The sequence below is a fragment of the Urocampus carinirostris genome, chromosome 11 (assembly GCF_059441175.1).
Source record: "Urocampus carinirostris isolate Australia breed hairy pipefish chromosome 11, RoL_Ucar_1.0, whole genome shotgun sequence".
Classification (NCBI taxonomy): Eukaryota; Metazoa; Chordata; class Actinopteri; order Syngnathiformes; family Syngnathidae; genus Urocampus; species Urocampus carinirostris.
Window position 1 is genome coordinate 38134790 of NC_142359.1, and position 21452 is coordinate 38156241.

The window sequence follows — 21452 nt, forward strand, 5'->3', positions numbered from 1 at the left end:
TGTCACAAATAATTCTACAAGGACGAAGAGTGGACAAACTGTGGCCTGCCTATCACATACTCAGGCTTTTTAATCCGGCCGATCAATTGAAAAGTTTAGAAAAATACAAAAATTGTAGTTTAGGTGCTGCTCTTGTCCCAAGTATCACATTGTGTCTCTTGCCACAACAAAATGTATCTTTTTAATAAAGCATTGTATACTGTGCAGACGTCAAACTCATGTAAATGTCATGGCACAATGTATCTGTTTTTGGAATTTTTCTAATCATGTATTTATTTTATTTATCAACATGTGTATCCCCAAAAAACTCCTGAGTTAGCCCCATAGCATTTTGAATTTTTCAATGCCACTTTCTAAATGTAGTGCTTAAAATGAATTTTAAGTGTTTTCAGTCGACACAGCTCCATGAACAAAAAGTTGAATTAAAGGATAATTAAATTCAGTTGAAAATGTTCAGTAAAAGAATGACAGATTTTAACGCGATTTTAGCACTCACCATTTTTCAGAGATGGGAAAAGTCTAATATTCTTGAGTTACAGTCCAGTTACTTTGGTAAAATTAAAAGGTTTACATTGTCATAACCTAACTACCACTACATTGGTTGAAGATTTGTTACCGGTAACTGATCTGGATACTTTTCTACAGCAGAAAAAGCATAACAATCAAACAATAAAATGTGAATTTGTCATGATTGCCGAAGTGAAGACACCTGCGGCAGTCGTGTGGCGCGCTTGAGCGCGCTCCCTGATAGGCTGACGTTTTCTTCTTAAGCGGTCAGCGCCCAGACCAGTTTGTCCGAGCGTACCTCTGTGTTCCTGCGTGTTTATGCCAGATTATCAAGTACTAAAGACTACTCTCTGTTTTGATTCCTGCCTTTGGCTCCGCCCTGTTTTCTGCCCCACGTTACGACCTTCTCTCCTGCCCTGGCCATCGACCTCCCCGCTAACATTGATTCTGCTTACCTGTCACGGAACTGCCGTTCCGCCCAACGCTGCTAATGACCGACGTCCGCCAGCTTCCTAAACCAGCTCTGTCAACTAGTCAATAAAGATTCCTTTCAAACGTACGCATTTGAGTCTGAGATTCCATTCTGGGTTCTGACAGAATTAACACACTTAGAGGCTATTCCTCACCTTATGGTAAATACTGAACATGTTTTTCAAATGTGTCAGTCCACCTACCATTTAAATAACCACCGAACCATTTCCTAAGGCTCAGAAACAGGAAAAACAAATACCAGATTCTCCTTTATTTTCATTTATATAATGCCTAACTAGTTGACACTGACAATAATTAAAGCCCCGTTTCTTAGTCCGATGAGGAATTAAATAGCAACCTGAATTCCAACAGCAATCCAATTATCTTGGTGGCCTGTCATTTTAATTTCAGTGAGAACAGACTAAATATATAATGGAGCACACAACCCTCGGATGACATTAAAACTGCATGAATTAATGCGCCATGGGCTGTATGCTACCAACTCTAGCCAAAACTAAGTCTTCAGTTTTGGCTGGATTACTTCAACAAAGATACTTGTGGAAGTGTTCTTATTCAGTTTTAGAGGTAAGATCGGGCCTAAAAAAAAATCCAGCCCGACCCGAGGGTATAAAAGCCCAAAGCAGCCTGAGCCCGACAGATTATTTGAGCGACCCGGCTCGACAACATTTTCACAAAGAATTTTTTGAGGAGAAAGTTGATCTTGGCCATCTCCAACAACGAGAAGCCCAGCGCAGAGGTGTACAGCATGCAGTCAGCTACCCTGACAACTTCACAAGGAAGATTTTTGCCATCTCCAAATACAGGCAGCCTGGCGCCAAGGTTGGCACTTCGGCTCCGAAGTTCACAGCATGCAAGCTACCCTGACTACCTCGGAAGCCGTTTGTTATCAGAGACGGCAAAAGTTACCCTTCCGAAGTTGTCAGGGTAATGTGCATGCTGTGCAGATCCTCCGCGAAGGAAAAAAAAAACATAGAACACATGACGAGTGGATAATTTAAAAATGATAATTGCTGAGAGAGAGAAGCCCGGCCAGGCCTAGGCCTGATTGACATTTGGGTTTGGGTCCTGGCCCAAGATCTCACCTCCATTCAGTTTTATTCAGTTCTTAGGTAGGTATATCAGATGGCTTGTAGATAGGTAACTAGGGTCTATCATTTGGTTTGTTGACTGGGTGACTGATCATTTCAGTTGGTTGTTTGGAATGTCAGAGAGTAAGTAGTAATGGTTCTTTGTAGAAATTGATAAATTGTTCAGTTGGTATGTCCCTCCAAGTTAGGTAAGTGAATAGATAGATAGATAGATAGATAGATAGATAGATAGATAGATAGATAGATAGATAGATAGATAGATAGATAGATAGATAGATAGATAGATAGATAGATAGATAGATAGATAGATAGATAGATAGATAGATAGATAGATAGATAGATAGATAGATAGATAGATAGATAGATAGATAGATAGATAGATAGATAGATAGATAGATAGATAGATAGATAGATAGATAGATAGATAGATAGATAGATAGATAGATACTTTATTCATCCCCGCAGGGAAATTCACATTTCCAGCAGCATCCCCTTCGCTGAGAACAATACAATAATAAAGCAAAAGGAATACAATATACAAATACCCAATGTGACGTGCTAATACCCACTGTAGCGTGTTGTATAGAGTATTTAAATAGTGCTACATAAAATACACACTGCAATAAAAGTACGGTAATATGCAATGTAGGGGGTGTGGTTTAATGTGGGCCTTTACTCCGCCGGGTGGAGTTAAAGAGCCTCATGGCATGAGGAAGAAAAGATCTCTTCAGAGAATAAAGAAGAGAATAAATAGATTGGTCGTTACTTCTGAAGGTTAAAATCTTGGGAGTAATCTCTCATGCACATAAATGGTCATTTAGGACTATGGTCGTAAACAAATGATTGGAAGGAAAAATATGATAGGGAGATGGAGGATGCTCAATCCACAGGCAGTGTATAGGTAGGTCGCTTGGTTGTATGTGGTAAACAGGTTGGTATGACAGTAGATTGTATGTAGGGTTTGTCAAATGCTCTTGTGCAGTGGGCAACCCAGGAAACATTGGAGAGACTATGTCTATAGGCTGGCCCGAGGTTTTTCAGAGGTATTCAAGCCAAGCAGCTAAACCAGGACATGCTGAAAGGCTATGTCTCCTGGCTGGTTTGTTTTTTTCCAAGGCTCCTTAACCGCAGGGGACAAATCAGGACACGCTGAAGTGACTACTAACTCTAGGCTAGCTTGAAAATGCCTAGGGATCTTATCAGATGAGCTGGCTGAAGCGGCTAGCAATAGAATGGTCTGGCTACTATGCCGCCCTTGCGACCAGACACCACCTCCTAAATTATTCAAGTTCATCGACAGGTGAGTGGGGGAACTTAAGAACAGTCCGTTGTCATGCGGCTACAAATCAAAAACGGTGACAAGCCAAGCTACATTTGAAATTATTTGATCGATGGTTAGTTAATTAATTATGGGTGGAAATTACGGAGTATTAGTAAGTCATAGATTGTATTATTCTCAATGAGCATCCATAGCGTAGCGCCAAAGGCCTTCAAATCCTGACAACGTGAATAGAGTCTTATCATTACAGCCTCAGAGGTCCCGGTGGATCATTTTAGCCATGAGCTGCCCTTGCGGTGAAATGTTAATCACCTCGTTCTACAAAAGAAGAAGGCTAATGTTCCGTTGTGATTGTTACTGAGCCATTGGTGAGAGTAAAAGCGCTTAAGTTGAAGAGACGGAGTATAACTGCATATACGTTCAAAATGTCCTTCTGATTTCTGTGCCATTTCATTCTCCGCCTCGGGCTCTCAAATGTGATCCTTCTTGTTGTCTGTAACCCCGATGACCCACTGGTTATTCAAGACACGAGTTTGAAAAAAAAATGGAAAAAAATGAAAAAAACAGTAGAGCAGCTGTTGCTCCAAGCATCAATTCTGCATCAAAGCGCTCTTGTTTCCTTTCGTCTTCTCAGGGGAAACGGAGTAAACAACATGCCGAAAACACCAGTCTTACATGCATAATAAAAAAAGTCGTTTAGATTTAAAATCCCAAAATAGAAGCGAAAAAGATCCATCTCAAAGACAAAAACACAGACAAATGTAGCTTTGTAACTAATGCATTCGACTAAAGGCAAATTTCATACTTACAATGCTAACCTAGTTTGACATTTGGCAACAACGCGGAGTTTGAGGAAAACATCATTATAGTATTTCAAATTTGGCTTCATAGTAAAGGGCAAGAAAATGCACTATTGAGCAACACGCGAGCAAAGGCAAAACATATGAGACCAAACAACGAATTATTATAAGTGTGGTGATCTATTGTCAAGTTCTCATGAAAGTAGACCCAAAAAAGAGTGTACGAAAGGATTTAATTACAGTGAATGAATTGTTAATCGGTAATGTTCGTAAACACAAAAACCAAGTTCAGATTCAGATTCAGATTCAGATATACTTTATTGTCTTTCTAGTACACGTGTATACAGAACGAAATGTCGATACATCGGACCCGCACAGTTTTCTTGAATGTACAGATAGAAATAAAATGTTATATTGAGTTGGAGTATTGAAGTACTAATAATATACTAAATAATTATGGCTATATATAGTATTATACAATAGTGCAAAGAGTAGCAGCTAACCAGATGTGCAAAATGGGCAGTCAGGTAAACAAGTCTCTGTACAGTAACAATAACAATGTAGTGCAATAGTGCAGAGGAGAACAGATGTCCAAAGGAGTGGCTAGGTATAAAGAACTCCTAGTAGTGCAAAAAAACAAAACAGACAAACAGATGTACAGATTAGCAGCAGTGAAGACTTACTATGTGTGTGATTGACCATTTAACAGTCTAATGGCCAGGGGGACCAAACTATTGCAGAACCTGGTGGTCCTGCACCCCACACTGCAGTACCTCTTCCCAGAGGCTAGCAGAGTAACCAGTCCATGATGGGGGTGAGAGGGGTCCCTAATGATGTTCTTGGCTCGGGATAGGCAGCGCTTCTGGCCAATGTCTTGAATCGAGGGGAGAGAAGTGCCAATGATTTTCTCTGCTGTCCTCATCACCCTCCTCACACTACCCCAGTTCGAGGCACTGCAGCCTCCACACCACACTGGTCAGGATGTTCTCTATGGTGCCCCTGTAGAATGTGATGAGGGTGGGTGGGGGCAAGTGGGCTCTCCTCATCCTCCGCAGGAAGTACAGGCGCTGCTGTGCCCTCTTCACCAGTGATGCAGTGTTCACGGTCCAGGTGAGTTTGTTTGTGATGTGCAACCCTAGGAACTTGGTGCTGCTGACAACCTCCACAGCCTTGTTGTTGATGAGAAGTGGGGCATGGTTGGGCTGTTTTTTCCTGAATTCGATGATGATCTCTTTAGTTTTGTCAACATTCAGGACCAGGCTGTTGTCTGGGATCTTCATATTTCAAAGACATCAGAGTTACTGTAACACAGGCTTAACTAGGTATCACGGCTACATAATTGTGAAACAATTTTTAGATATGAATGAAGAAATCATAAAAAGGAAGACAATACCATTAAAAAACACCACAAGAAACATTGTCACGTATGGACAGAACAACAAGAGTGCCATGACGACGAGAACGTGAAACATAATGCCAGCACACTAACTTGCTGTAACTGCAAAAAACATGAAAGGAAGACATTGCAGGATATGTTGGGACACTATCTCTAACCAAACAAAACACCAAAGATGACACAGGAAAAATACTCATATGTCAAAAAAGGTTCTTACACAGCTCTAACAGAACAAAACATAAAAGGAGACAACACAAGAAACATTACCAAACATGGACAGAACAACATCGCGAGTGCCATGACCACTAGCATGCTTGTTCTGGGTTGGGGATGAGATCCTGCCTTAAGTGGAGGAGTTCAAGTATCTTGGGGTCTTGTTCACAAGTGAGGGTAGAATGGAACGGGAGATCGACAGACGGGTCGGTGCAGCGTTTGCCGTCGTGCGGACCCTGTCCGGTGTGGTGAAGAGGGAGCTGAGCTGAAAGGCAAAGCTCTCGATTTACCAGTCAATCTACGGTCCTACCCTCACCAATAGTCATGAACTGTGGGTTATGCCCGAAAGAACACGATCCCACATACAAGTGGCTGAAATGAGTTTCCTCCGCAGGGCGGCTTGGCTCTCTAGAGATAAGGTGAAAAGCTCAGTCATTCGGGAGGAACTCTGTGCAGAGCCACTGCTCCTCTGAATTGAGAGGAGCCAGTTGAGGTGGCTTAGGCATCTGATAAGGAGGCCTCCTGGACGCCTCCCTGCGGAGGTGTTCCAGGCATGTCCCACCAGCAGGAGGTCCCGGGGACGACCCAGGACACACTGGAGAGAATATGTCGCTAGGCTGGCCTGGGAACGCCTTGGGATCCCGTCGGGTGAGCTGGAAGAAGTGGCTGGGGATAGGGAGGTCTGGGCTTCCCTGTTGGGGCTGCTGCCCTCGCGTCCCAAGCCGAAGATAATGGATGGATGGACAGAAGAAAGGAGGGGACAAAGGGAACAAACTCACGCTTGAATAAAACGATCATAATGCTTCAACACAAACAACCTCTAGTCAAGTCGTCATGTTTCTTTGTATAGCCCTTAATCACAAAGAGTCTCAAAGGGTTGCACAGACCACAGATTATTGTAAACCACAGACTGTTTTTACACCATCCTCCGTTCTAAAACCTACATGAGGGCAAAGAAAAACTCAAAAACCTCAACATGAGGAAAATGAAAAAACCTTGAGAAGGGACTGCACATGAGGTAATCCCCCTTCCAGGATGACCAGGCTGCAATGGATGTTGCAATAACAAATAATACTCAGAAATTGTCAACGTAAAATATGGATTATTCATATCCTATAGAATAAAAGCGTGTTTTAAGCTTAGGTTTAAACATTTAAAGATCGAATCTCAGCAGGAAGAACATTCCACAGCACCGGGGCCCGAATGGAGAATGTTCTCGAACCTGCGGATCTCTTCTTGGCTCTTGGGACCACTAGTAGACCAGCATTTTACAGAACAAAACATGAAAAGCAGCCAACACAGAAAACATCCACTGTCAGGACAGAATAAAGGGACTGCCATGACAACAAGACCTTGCATGATGTCACTAAGTAGCTCCAACTGAACAAAACATGAAAGGAGGATGACGCAGGACATATACTGTACCTGAACGCTAAAACAACAATAACGACAGTGCCAAAACGGCAATACTATAAAATACTAAATTCACCGGGCGAATCTTTAAGACATCAAAGAGAAGGATTTCCTCTGAAAGCACCAAAACACAGAACATGACAGTAAAGGAAATACAGAGTAAGTACAAGTAAGAATTTGGGTGATGTCGTTCGTCCATTGGTCTTTACTCCCAAAGATTAAAATCTCGGGAGTAATCTCTCATGCAAGTAAATGGGTTATTTATATTACTTCAGATCTTGAACTCAAACATTGTGTGCATGTATGCAAAGTCAAATCAATAGCAATTTAGCATATTTCATGTTCTTTATTCATATTGGGCCGAGTTATGGTTCCAACGACAAAAAACGTGCTTTTTTTCAGTGTGTTTGCAATATTTGGATGACTGCTTCTATATCAGGCCAACAAGGTGACACTTCACTATTGTGAAATATTGATCAGAGTGAGACCTCCACAAATAACAGGAACAAAATGATGGATGGCTCAATAGGATCCCTGAAGAAGCCGCGATGGCCTCGGGGAACTTTTATTGACGCGGCAGTAGTCCCAAAAACGTGAGCCGCCCGTGAGAACCGCCCTGACTTTAATTCAAACGCACTCTGCCTGCTTGCCGTCGATTTAATATATAAATTTGGGGTGCGTTGCTTGAGGTGTCCTTAAAAAGTTTAAAATTATTTTCTTTATTAAGCATGTCTTAACAATGCCCAACTGAGTTCAAGGAGCTTTTATATATTTTTCCACTGCGCCTATCTGCTTTTATCTAACTTTTACCCCTTAGTGTACTCATACTCATCGCAGAGAAAGACCCCTCAAGCACTGCTGGACAATACTTCAACTATGACTTACAACATTGGTACTCTTTGCCTCCCTGTTTGGCGCTCGGCATTAAGGGTTGGAATTGGGGGGTTTGGTCACCTAATGACTAAAATGGCTGTGCCCTGTTTGGCTGCGGCTGCATCCGCTCGCTACAGTTTAACTGTACGGGTCAGGTGTATCGACATTTCGTTCTGTGTGCATTGTTACAAAGAATGACAATAAAAGTAAATTCTATTCTATTCTATTCTAACTAAGAGCTGACCGCTAATGCTGAATAGGTGCTCAGTTTAGGCGGATGACAGCCAAAACTTAAAGAAAAATAATACTTAAAATGAGAAGAAAAGGACTTCTTCGCATTGTAGTAATTTTTAACTTCAATGTTATAGTTGAGCATTGTTAGATGTTAATGCGCGTCTCTGATGCTAATAAAGCTAGTGACCGCTTCTGTGATGTCAGCTGCTCAAGCAAAGCTAGTTGCTTGTGTTGTGCTAGTCATAGATAAACAGAGGGGAGGACACAGCACGAACATGCGCCATTGTGCAGCTATGCCTGTCTTCGCCACCCCCCCAGTGTTTATTCTGTTTTATAGGCATATAAGCCGACCCCCTGCTTTCAGTATTTTATAGTTCTAAATTCGGCTTAAAGATGCGCGTGTATACAGTAATTTACCTTACGAATGAGCTGCAGTTGAACTTTTCAAATGATTGCTATAGCTATAGCTATAGCTAGCACTGAATCCTATAATTTCTACTTCATTTCTCGCTCAAGGAGGAGGAAATCCTCGTTTTTGGCATTTGCACCTCCCAACAGGCCACAGCCCCCGCCCGTGAGAACCGCCCTGACTTTAATTCAAACGCACTCTGCCTGCTTGCCGTCGATTGATGGAGACGGCTGTTGCCGAAATAAAAAAACGTTTCAGTGTTTATGGAGGGAGAAACCGGAACCCTGCAGCAGATTAACGGCTTTATTTTCCAATTAACATAATCAGCAGGAGCTGAAATGGCTCTAATTGTCTTTCTGTTTTCTCTCCTTATTTCTACGTCTATTTCGGATTGTCTCATTCAAACTTTTCAAACTTTGCCATTTCCCGTTTGTGCAGATGTGACATAAATAATTGAAATTCATTTTTTATTAATCTATTTTTTAAAAATGACCCTTTCATTTGTCTGTAGACATTGTGATTTATCTTGTAGGTAGGGCTTAACCTGGAGGAAAAGAAAAGAAAGCTGTCATTGCTGCTAATAGTCATCATGTTGTGAATTTGTGTGCGAGGATCGGAGAAAAAACATTAGTGATCGTAAATTGAAGTTTTACAGGATCCCAGCTGACAATTTTGATCAAAGAAAAAGAAGTAAGTTATGGTAAATGCATTAAGCGAAAAGATTGGACCGAGGCAGTCATCAGAAATACTCAGGTTTGCAGCGCACACTTCATATCAGATAAGATAAATTAAACGTTTATGATTGTTGCTATCGACTCCATATTCCATATTATATCGGCAAAATATGTTGATATTTTCTTATGAAGCGCTTTGGGAGGTCTTCATTGACTTGAAAATTGCTATATAAATGCAGAACATTTATATAATCGCAGAACATTTACATTTACTAAGCTTAAGCTAAATGTGAGAGTGTTGCCTAAATGCCAATGGTAGCCTGGTAAACTATGAGTGGGTCAAAAATAAAATCAGACATGCATTTCCAACAATTGCTGGGAACACAATCCAAGTAATATATTATATGCATTTGATTATTCATGTATTTATTGTTTTTATTTATAAGAAGCATCTCTTGATTGGTCTACACGCTAACAGTAAGCTCATGCTAAGAAAATAATAGGATGCTTTGTTGATATAATATGTAATATGGACTAGTTAGTACAAATTTCAAAGGTATGATTTTTCTTACCTTATATGAAGTGTGCGCTGCAAACCCGAACATTTTTGATGAGTGCCTCAGTCCAATATTTTCGCATTAATGCACAACTCTCTTCTTTTTCTTTGATCAGGTGTGTCGGCTAGGATCCTTTCAAACTAATTTGTGTAAGCTTGTTTTTTTTTCAGTGTTTTGAGCAGCGCAGAGCATTCTTTTACCTCCAGCTTCAACTGTGACTTCACGCGTGACGTAGGCTATGAAAGGGTCAATAGGATGTATTCAAAGAAGGGATGGACAATAATTAAAACTCTTAATCACGGTTAATCTCATGAAAACATCGTGAGAAACTGTGTGTAAAAATTACAAGAATTAAACAGTTCAGTACGTATACATTTGGAATAATTTCAACATTTTTGAAATACATTTTTTTCAAATTGGTTTTAAAGATAAATGTTTTCTTAAAAAACATTTGTCTGTATAAAACTAGTTAATAGTTAAAAATATATTTGAAAACAGTATATTAATAATTTTGATGATTTTACTTACACATTTTGTATTGAAATTTTGCACACACGTGGCCCAACCACGTGACGACACCATGACGGACGGTAGTCACCTGTTGTAAACAGTAGACAATATTAACAAAAACAGCTATACAATTCAACAACATTGGCAAAGACTAGTCAAATGAATATTGTGCAGGTGTAGGATGAGGTACCTCACCTTTTCGTAAAGCAGAAATGGTGCTATTTAGAAAAACTGAGGATAGCATTTGCAATGCTAGCTACCGAGCGATACAGTCTTCCTCTTGACATATTCATATTCTAAACAAATCATCCACACGATCTGTACCACTATATTGTAAATGGAGCACAGTGGTACCTCTACTTATGAATTTATTTCATTTTGGGGGTAGCTTCATCACCTCAAAACTTTGTAGAGTTGCATTTTAAATGTAAATGTGCTTACCCTCAAGACGCGCAAAAGTACAGTATATTTTTAAATAAACCATAAAAGAGCATCCGAACATGAAACAAATAAATGTTAAAATTAGTTTACCGCACAATAAACGTAAAACAAAAGGTACAATGAACAAAGAATAAAGGAAATAATGATATTATTGAGATTTCTCTTTTTGCCTCGTGTTTCTTGAAAAAACGATCCAATGACGTCCGCTTTTGCCAATCCGTTGGAATACGCAAGGAAGGTGTGACGATAGCCCAACTTGACAAAACACTGTTTGGGTGATTTGTTTTCACAAATTCCGAGACTTCATGGAATTTTGCAAAAATGTCTTTGATCTGGGCTGATTGAATGGTGGCGCGTCCCCCTCTGCGCTATTTTGGCCGGAATCCTTCCTCCTTCTCGTCTCTGAACTTTGCACTGTGACAGTGACATGAAAAGATAGATAGATAGATAGATAGATAGATAGATAGATAGATAGATAGATAGATAGATAGATAGATAGATAGATAGATAGATAGATAGATAGATAGATAGATAGATAGATAGATAGATAGATAGATAGATAGATAGATAGATAGATAGATAGATAGATAGATAGATAGATAGATAGATAGATAGATAGATAGATAGATAGATAGATAGATAGATAGATAGATAGATAGATAGATAGATAGATAGATACTTTGTTCATCCCCGAAGGGAAATTCACATTTCCAGCAGCATCCCTGAGCTGAGAACAATCGAGAACAATCGAAAATAACACGGGAGCTGCTGGAGTGGTTGCCATTCGAAAAGAATACTGGGAGCACTGGGTTGCCAGTGTCAAGGAACGGACCAGGAGACAGGAAGTGTGAACTCAAATGCGTAGACGATCTGTCACTTTAATTGGAAAATAAAAGTTGTCCAACACACAGGGACCAAAGACAAAACAAAACAGGCTTAAAGGCAATCAAAATACAAACAAGGCATTTACTCAGAACAAACAGGCATGAACATAGTGAAGCAAAACAATGGTATGGCAACGGGCAGTCCCAAAACGAGCCCTTAAGAATCCCACACACAATTAAGTCAATCTGTGTCAGCCGGTGTCAAGGGGCGGGACCAGCTGCGTGTCATGGCGACCATGCAGGACATGACAGAACCCCCCCTTCAAGGGACAGCTCCTGAGGTCCCAAAAGAAAATAAATACCTCGCACCCCAGAATGGGTCGACGCTCCCAATGAGGACAACCCCGCTCAATCCTCCGAAAACACAGGAACGGGGAGAGGCAGTTGCGGTCGTCGTCGGACGAGTCGGGCTGGCGATCGGTAGGGGGGGTCGGACAGGCGATCGGCGGGGGGGGTCGGACAGGCGATCGGCAGGGGGGGTCGGACAGGCGCTCGGCAGGGGGGGTCAGATAGACGATCGGCAGGGGGGGTCGGACAGGCGATCCGCAGGGGGGGTCGGACAGGCGATCGGCAGGGGAGCCGGACAGGCGATCGGCAGGGTAGCCGGACAGGCGATCGGCAGGGGTGTCGGACAGGTAAGCAGGGGAGTCGGACAGGTAAGCAGGGGAGTCGGACAGGCAAGCAAGGGAGTCGGACAGGCAAGCAAGGGAGTCGGACAGGCAAGCAAGTGAGTCGGACAGGCAAGCAGGGGAGTCGGACAGGCAAGCAAGGGAGTCAGACTGGCAAGCAAGGGAGTCGGACTGGCAAGCAAGGGAGTCGGACAGGTGAGTCGAAGTCGGAAAGGCAGGCACAGTGGGAGTGGGGAGCAGAAGAATTAGACGTGCGGACGGGTGAATCAGGCAGGCAGACAGGTCGAAAAGCAGGCATGGCGGGCGGACATCGGGACAGGCGGACGGATCTCGAGACTGGTGGGAAGGCAGGCGGATGGGCGGACGTCGAGACAGGCGGAAGGACGGACCTCGAGACCGGTGGGAAGGCAGGCAGACGGACGGACGTCGAGACAGGTGGAAGGACGGACCTCGAGACTGGTGGGAAGGCAGGCGTCGAGACAGGCGGAAGGACGGACCTCGAGACCGGTGGGAAGGCAGGGGGACGGACGGAAAGGCTGGCGTTGATGTCCTTGGGGACCTCGGACAGCTCGGCGCCAAGTCTTTCCGGAAACCCCACTCGAGGCACAGCAATTGCCATGACGGAGGGGCCGTGGTCCGAGTGGACAGGAAAGGCGACCTCACTGGGCGATTGCCAAACGGCGTCCTCCAGCTTTCCCCAAATTGTGTTGGGTTCGTTCGCTGAGTTCACATGAGTTGGCCATACCATTCTGTCAAGGAACGGACCAGGAGACAGGAAGTGTGAACTCAAATGCATAGACGATCTGTCACTTTAATTGGAAAATAAAAGTTGTCCAACACACAGGGACCAAAGAAAAAACAAAACAGGCTTAAAGGCAATCAAAATTACAAACAAGGCATTCACTCAGAACAAACAGGCATGAACAGGTTTTCTTCTAGTAAAGCAAAACAATGGTATGGCAACAGGCAGTCCCAAAACGAGCCCTTAAGAATCCCACACGCAATTAAGTCAATCCGTGTCAGCCGGTGTCAAGGGGCGGGACCAGCTGGGTGTCATGGCGACCATGCAGGACATGACAGCCAGATAGATTTTAAGCGGTAGCCACTTTGTTTATGTTCAGGAGACTCTGAAAGTGGCTAATAGCACGTACTGTACTGTAGTTTTTACTTCTTTCCTGAAATGCATTTGTAACTAGAGGTAATATTTTACCGTAAAGATACTTCATATGTAGAGACATTTGTAAGTAGAGGTACAACTGTGTATCCCCATACACCTGTGCTAATCACAAAAGTCTGGATGCTTACCAGTTACTGTTCCACGTTTTTGCCGACAAATCAAAAGCATATCACTCTCCTCAGGTGTAGTTCCAGCGGCTTTTAAATCTGCCGTTATTAACCCCACACTGAAACAACCCAACCTTGATCCAGAAAGCTTGTGTAATTATAGACCTGTGTCAAACCTACCGTTTCTTTCTAAAGTACCGTACTTGTGGCACAGCAGCTGAATGATTTCAAATCAGAGAACAATCTTTTTGAATCAATGCAATCAGGATTCAGGGCTAACCACTCTACTGAGACAGCTCTGATTAGGTAACCAATGATCTCCTACTGGACTCTGGCGCTTCATCACTTTTGCTGCTGCTGGACCTTAGTGCTGCTTTTGACACAGTGAACCATAATATCTTGATGACACTCAACTATATCTGCCACACTAAATTGTGGAAATTTGGAGGCCTGCCTCACTGAGAAAAAAGAGTGGATGTCACTCAATTTCTTGTGTTTTAACTCTAAAAAGACCGAAATGTTAGTTATTGGTCCATCTAAATGCCGCGACTTATTCTCAAAAACTGCTGTGAACACTGACAAATGTCACATCACACAGAGTGAGTCAGTTAAAACTTTAGGTGTCATATTTGACCCCGATCTGTCCTTTCAAACACATGTGAAGAAAATTACTAGAACCGCTTTCTTCCATCTTTGTAACATTGCTAAAATTCGTCCTATACTGTCTCAGTCGGATGCGGAGATTATAAATCACGCGTTTGTTACCTCCCGTCTCGATTACTGTAATGCACTACTCTCCGGTCTTCCGATGACCAGAATCATGAGTCTTCAACTGGTACAAAATGCCGCAGCGAGGCTTTTAACTAGGACAAAAAAGTCCGATCACATCACCCCGATTTTGGCTAACCTGCATTGGCTCCCTGTTAGCCTAAGATGTGATTACAAGGTTTTCTTAGTATTATACAAAATCATACATGGACTTGCCCCCTCATATCTTTCAGATCTGATTTCCCCAGATGTTCCGGTCTGAAGCCTTCGTTGTGAGAGCGCCGGTCTTCTGGTGATCCCAAGAGCCAAGAAGTGTTCCGCTAGTTCGAGAGCGTTCTCCATCCGGGCACCGGTGCTGTAGAATGCCCTTCCCCTTGAGATCCGATCTGCAACCTCAGTGGAAATGTTTAAATCCAAGCTTAAAACTCACTTCTACTCTATAACATATCAATAACCTAAACTTTTCGTGAACAATATCTCTGTATTATTTGCGATTGCAACATCCTCTGCTGTCTGGTAAGGGCCCGGTCACACAGCCGTTTGCGTCTGAATCACGGCCAGAAATTTCTGCCTGTGAAGCAGACGCTGTTGGACGCTTTGAGATCGCCATACAGCCGAGATACAGCAGTGCTTTACACGCGGTCGGAAATTCACACGCGGTTAGCAGCGCGAAAAAGTTTTGCGCTGCTCAAAACTTTAGGGCCCGGTCGCCAAGTCTTTCACGGGCGTATCGAGGCTGAATCACGGCCAGAAATTTCTGCCCGTGAAGCAGACGATGTTGGACGCTTTGAGATCGCCATATAGACAAGATACAGCAGTGCTTTACACGCGGTCGGAAATTCACACGCGGTTGGCCGCGCGAAAAAGTTTTGCGCTGCTCAAAACTTTAGACCACGTGTAACCGCGGGCGGCACACTAGGTAATGACGCGGAAATGACGCGGAACGACGTGCTCTGGCCGCGGCCAGGGCGTGGTTACACATGGGTAGGACGCGAAATTTCAGCGGGTAATCGTGGGTGGAGCACGGTCATAGCATGTTCTGCGCCTGTATTGCGGTGTTATTACGTGAAATTAGCGTGTTACGCGTGTGACGGTCAAACGCCTTTCTCCGCGTATATACAGCGCGATTTGCCGAGCACACGTCAGTTGTGCTCGAGACGTCAAGGGGGTGAACATGGATCCCCGTCACCGTAGTGACCTCGTCTTAATCCATTTTTATTTCTTGACATTTCTTTTAATTTCATAACAAGATAATAAAATAAAAATGAAAAACTATTACAATAATAACATACTGGCTTCTTCGGTGCCATAGCTTGAAATCTTGATCTTCACGGGACTGTGTCTTGAGCGGTTATGATTTCTACAGCCCGGTGTTATGCCGAGAAATACATCCCTGCCGAGATTTGCATCCCCTCGCTACTACAACCACTTTTACCTCGTTTTATCTCACTTTTATATCACTTTTAGGGAATGTAATGGCGAACATATAACCAAAACCACTTCGTCTTGCATTTGTTGGGAATGTAATACAACTTAAACCATTCCGTCCTTGTTTTTGTTGTGAACGTAATCGAACGGTAATGCACACCGTATATAAATTACTTTTGAGAACTGTTATGCACTCTACCGTAAAGCTTATTATGCAGAAATAAGCTTTATGGTAGAGTGCATAACAGTTTCAATACGAGCGATTTGAATAGAAAAAGGCAAAATAAACATGTTACCTGCTCAGGGGATGTTGTAATAACAGTCTGAAAAAATTGTCTGCGTAATCCTGTGAAGCCCTTTGAGACTCTTTGTGATTAAGGGCTATACAAATAAAAATGACTTGACTTGACTTGACATGGTAAAAAGGTATGGTTATATTCTTCTGTCGTGGTCATTGGTGTTTGTTTCAACCCAAGTGCTTATTAAACTGCCTCTTGTCGTCCGTCATGGCTCTCATTCTGACAGAGAAGGCAATACAGGCTCAATTCATTTTTAATGAAGTACATATTTTTTCACATTTTTTTCCTCCTAATTATCTATATAGAAAAAGTTAAATAAAATATTTTTAAAAGTATATTAATAACTTTGTTTTTGTTTCCTCATTTTTTTGTAATTTACATTCCTCTATTTAATTTATTTAAATTGATACAATTAAAACCTAATGCTTTATCAGAAACTACGTAAATAAATCTATATAAACATATTGATTTTTTTTTTTACTATTCTTTTTCTTAATAATTGGTCTTTTTTCATAATTGCGTTTGTCGATGATTTTTTCTGTTTTTAGTGAATCTATTTAAAAGAAAACTGTTCAACGGCCATAAATTTCTGCCCGTGAAACAGACGCTGTTGGACGCTTTTGAGATCGCCATACAGTCGAGATACAGCCGTGCTTTACACGCGGTAAGAAATTCACACGCGGTTGGCGGCGCGAAAAAGTTTTGCGCTGCTCAAAACTGTAGACCACGGGTAACCGTGGGCGGCACAGCAATAAGGACGCGGAACAGTCGCCGGAAGGACGCGGAACAGTCGCCGGCCAATTTTGCACATTTTCCACCGCGGGCAACCACGGGCAAAGAAAATGCAAAATTTTACCCGCGATACAGACGCAAAAGGCTGTGTGACCGGGCCTTTGGGCGTATCTTCCTACCTGAGGCTGATTCGGCAGCCTCCACTGCCTTATTGCCCTACTCAGGCTGAAGATTCAGTTGGAAAACATTTTTGTTCGGGTACATTCGCCATTATTTAACTTAATTATAAAACTTTAAGGGACACGTACTCAAATAAGCCATATCTGAACAACGTGTGACAGCACTAGCTTGAAGATAGCCACATGGTTGTTTTTTCTATCTAACTAATGTTAAATGCGTTCATTTTCTCAGCATAGTTGTTTTTTTGTTTTCTTTATAACAAAATACAACTAGCAATGCCAAAACTCTGAATTATTATAAACAGAACGTTTACCTATTATATGAAACGAGGGTGTGTGTGAATGGGTAAGTGTGAAGCACATTGTAAAGCGCTTTAGGAAGTCTTCATTGACTTGAAAAGCGCTATATAAATGCAGACCATTTACATGTACATTTTCATGAAAACGGGTCAACTAAATGCCTGCGTATAAACTCCTCTCAAATACATTTCAAATATATATTTTTTAAAAAGGCAGCACGGTGACTGAGTGGTTCGAGCCTCCGCGGCACACTGCATGTGTTCGTACCCAGCTACCAGCCTTCCTGTGCGGAATTTGCATATTTTCCCCGTGCTTTCACTCCAGGCACTTCGGTTTTCTCCCACATTCCAAAAACATACATGTCAGGTTAATTGGCCGGTCCAAATTATCCCTAGGAGTGAATGAGCAAATGAGTTGTCTGTCTCAGTGTGCCCTGCAACTAGCTGGCAACCAGTTCAAGGTGTCCCCTGCCCACTTTCCGAAGATAGCTTGGATGAGCTTGAGCACCCCCGCGACCATACTGAGGATAAGTGGTGCAGATAATGGATAGATGGATGTCTTCGTTCTCTCATTTGTGTTTTAAAAATACAATGTTCATCTTTTATTTCACAGACAAAGCACAAAACCATCCAGCAAGCTGTATTGTTTTATATGAATCATTTGAATACATTTCGAATATATTTTTTAATAAACCATAACTTTTTTTTCTTTTTAGTTTTTATGAAATACATATTTCATGTTTTGTTTCACACTCAAAGCACAAAAGCAGCCGGCAAGCTTTATTTGCACCAACAGCCATTTGATTTGGCTCTCGGAAAAAAGATAATCTGGCTCTCACGGCGCCTTTATCTCACACAAAAAGGGGAAGTGAGCATTTCACACAAACAAGAGGGCGGCCAGAAATTGGCGAGGAGACAGCTGTGACCTTGACGGAATCAAAAACAGGTGAACGTTTTTTGGCCTGCTGTCATTATCACCAACAGACTCCATGTCACCTGTAGGCGGGGCTTGTTTACGGTTATAACCACCTGCTCATAACGAAAAACAATGAAACTGTCTCCGTGTGAGAATCCCACACTATTTTCCATATGCTCGTACAAAAAAACAATGAACAAAAACGTTGAGTAATTCTTCCACCTACCATTAGAGGGAACCGGACTTGGAGAAACTGAGTTTAAAATCGCATCTGTGTTTTTATACTCCAGGCAAGATTATAACCAGCTTGCTGATGGCTAATTAGCTAGAGTAGAAGTGCCAAATCGGCATTTAGGGTGGCAGTGGGCGATACGGTGTAGAATCATGTGATGTCCCATTAACCGTGATAAAAGTTTCTGTGGAGGGGTGTTCCAGTCAGTAAGTAAATAAAGTAGCAGGCGGCGCATATTATACACAGACTCATCTCATCTCATCTCATCAGCCGTACCGCTTATCCTCATTAGGGTCGCGGGGGGGGCTGGAGCCCATCCCAGCCATCTCCGGGCAGTGGGCAGGGGACACCCTGAACTGGTTGCCAGCCAATCGCAGGGCACACAGGGACAGACAACTCATTCGCTCATTCACACCTAGGGACAATTTGGACCGGCCAATTCACCTGAAATGCATGTTTTTGGAACGTGGGAGGAAACCGGAGTGCCCGGAGGAAACCCACGCAAGCACGGGGAGAACATACAAACTCCGCACAGGAAGTCTGGAGCTGGATTTGAACCCACGACAGGTTCCCATGACATGAACTGTGCCGCACAAGCGCTAACCACTGCGCCGCCGTGCTGCCCATACACAGACTCCACCAAAGAAAAAAGGAAAGAAAGAAAAAAGAAAGAAAGAAAAAAGAAAGAAAAAAAATAAATAAAGAAAGAAAGAAAGAAAGAAAGAAAGAAAGTTAAAAAAAGAAGAAAAATATAAAAAAATACATTGGTATGATAGCTCATGTAATTTTGCCAATTAATTAAATTTATGTTGTTTTTTTTTGACTGAAGGGGTTTTAAACCCTTGGAGGCACTTAATATTACACACTCTCCCTTGGGTGGGGTGGGGGGGGGGGTTCAAGAGCGCTATTTGAGTAGTAATCCGGAATGATGTGGCCGACGGCTTCCCTTACTTTAGCGGCTCCAATCAAAGAGTCGTCGGATAGCATGCCAACAAGCGTAAACTTGCGTACGGCAGCTGACTCCCCGAAGAGACCATCAAAGGCAGGGAGGCCCGTGGGGGCCCCGTCGCCTCGTTTTTGAAACTTAATCAATCTGTCCTCCCTCAAAGACCATAGCATGAATGCCTGTTTGAAGCTAGTCATCCTATTTCTTCATATCGGAAATGTTGAAGCCCAAGCATTTAAACAGGTTTTGCTGGGCAAACACTCTAAGCCAGGGGTCTGCTTTGTGGAAAACCCCATTTGGCTCAACCTCACTTTAGACCCTAGCTCGAGTAGCACCCAATTAAACTGAGTTTAATCCCCCTTCTTTAAACCCTTAGGGTAAAAAAAAACAATTTAGGTTAAATGACAGGACTGATCCATTCGGATAATTTGACCTAACCTCCTCCGTACTAGTATAAAAAAAAACTAATGCGTTGATCATACACAAAGGTCAGTTTTCTTACAATAACTCCCCCAAATACAGGGATGTCCAAACTTTTTAGAAAGCAGGCCAGATTTGGTCAACTGAAAATGTGTGTGGGCCAACTATTCAGCCTGGCATTGTTTGAACAGTCTTTAATAAGTTCCCCCTCCTGACCTCGTAGCTTGCCTTTGTGGCATTTTCATTTGACTCTCGGGGACTCGAGAAAAAGTGCCGTTGTGCCGTGAGAACCACTTCCAGTTGCTTCACCTTTTCACAGTGTTCATTTCCAGTTAGCATGTCGTAGTCATCGTGTTTCATCTGGCAGCCACAGTCTCTTGCAAATTAGGCAGACGCAGTGGTTTTGGATTTTATTGAAAATAAATACTCTTCAACTTGTCCTGAAGCAGCAGTCCTCCGAGGCAACTTTCCTTTTTGTTAATTTACAGTGGACATGTCGGAAATAGGGTGGGGTAAAGTTCTCACAAAAAGCCATGGGCAAGGTGGTCAAAGGACTATTGCCGTTACCTATGAAATTGTGATATAATTTTTTTTCAAAAGTATTTTATACTCGCGGGCCACATATAATAAATTTTAAACCCCCTTTAACTGGGTACTTTTATGACAAGACAAGCCGTCCCTTTAAAAAGCTTTCTTTAGTTAGAACCAGTTGGTATTCAACTTAAAACTAATTCTTCCTTCTTCAACCTTTTGTTCAGTTACAGCTTTGTGCCTGCATTGTATCTTATGGTCTCATTGTCATGACCAGTGTTAGGAATAAAATCGTCATACAATGGCATTATTTTTTTCAGTAACGGGGTCATCTAACTCGTTATTTTTTTCTGCCGTCACGCCGCCGTTACCGTTACAGTCAAAAGCAGTGTGTTACGTGCTTGCATTATATTTCATGGTCTTGTTGTCATGCCCCCCCCACTCCTTGCTATTCTGTCCATTTTTGGGAATGCTTCTTTTTGCCTTTTTTAATGTTTTGTTCAGTTACAGCTGGTGCTTCATTATTTTTCATGGTGCGGTCGTCATGGCACTTTCGTTGTTGTTCTGTCCATGTGAGGGAATATTTCTTGTGTGCTTTTTTTTTCATGTTTTGTACTGTTAGAGCTGGTTGGTGTTGGAACATTATGTACTTGTTCTATCCTTGTTTGAGTAGGTTTGCGTCTCTCTGTTATTTTTTTATTTACAACCAGGTAGTCCACCATATACCGTGTCTTCTTGTCATGGCACCCTTGTTTTTGTTCTGTCCACCTGTAGGAAAATTTCCTGTGTTGTTCTGTCAGAGCTGGTTGGTGTTGGAATATTCTGTAATTGTTCTATTCAATTGAGTGAGTCTGTTTCTTGTGTCTCATCTTTTCTTGTTTTGTTTAATTAGAACCAGTTGGTATTCCACCTAATCTTGTGTCTTCCGCTTGTTTTGTTTAGTTAGAGTGAGTTAGTTTACCAACATGTCCTACATCTTCTCCTTTCACGTGTTTGTCTATTTACAGCTACCGTAAATT